The sequence below is a fragment of the Myotis davidii genome, unplaced genomic scaffold, assembly GCF_000327345.1.
Source record: "Myotis davidii unplaced genomic scaffold, ASM32734v1 scaffold847, whole genome shotgun sequence".
Taxonomy (NCBI): Eukaryota; Metazoa; Chordata; class Mammalia; order Chiroptera; family Vespertilionidae; genus Myotis; species Myotis davidii.
This window is the reverse complement of record NW_006298049.1, coordinates 997,718-997,993: the sequence shown is the minus strand read 5'-3', so window position 1 is coordinate 997,993 and position 276 is coordinate 997,718.

The following is a 276-nucleotide window of genomic DNA, read 5'->3' as shown; positions in this document are numbered from 1 at the left end:
GGTGAAGGCTGTTTATTTTGTAATAAAAGGGACTTGGGGAGACAGAGCTTTTGTACTGTTTCTCTTGAAAGATGGGGGCAGGAGCTGGAGCAAGGTGGGCTTTTGGAGAGAAGGGGTGGCATGAAGCCTACATAGGACAACCAGCCACTGCCTGGGAAGGCATTGGGAGCTTCAGCCCCATCTGGTCCGGAGGACTAGCGTCACAGTGCCAGCTGGCAAGGTGCAGCCCTGGTTTCCTGAAGCACAGGGACTTTCTGTGCATGCGTATTTGGAGGC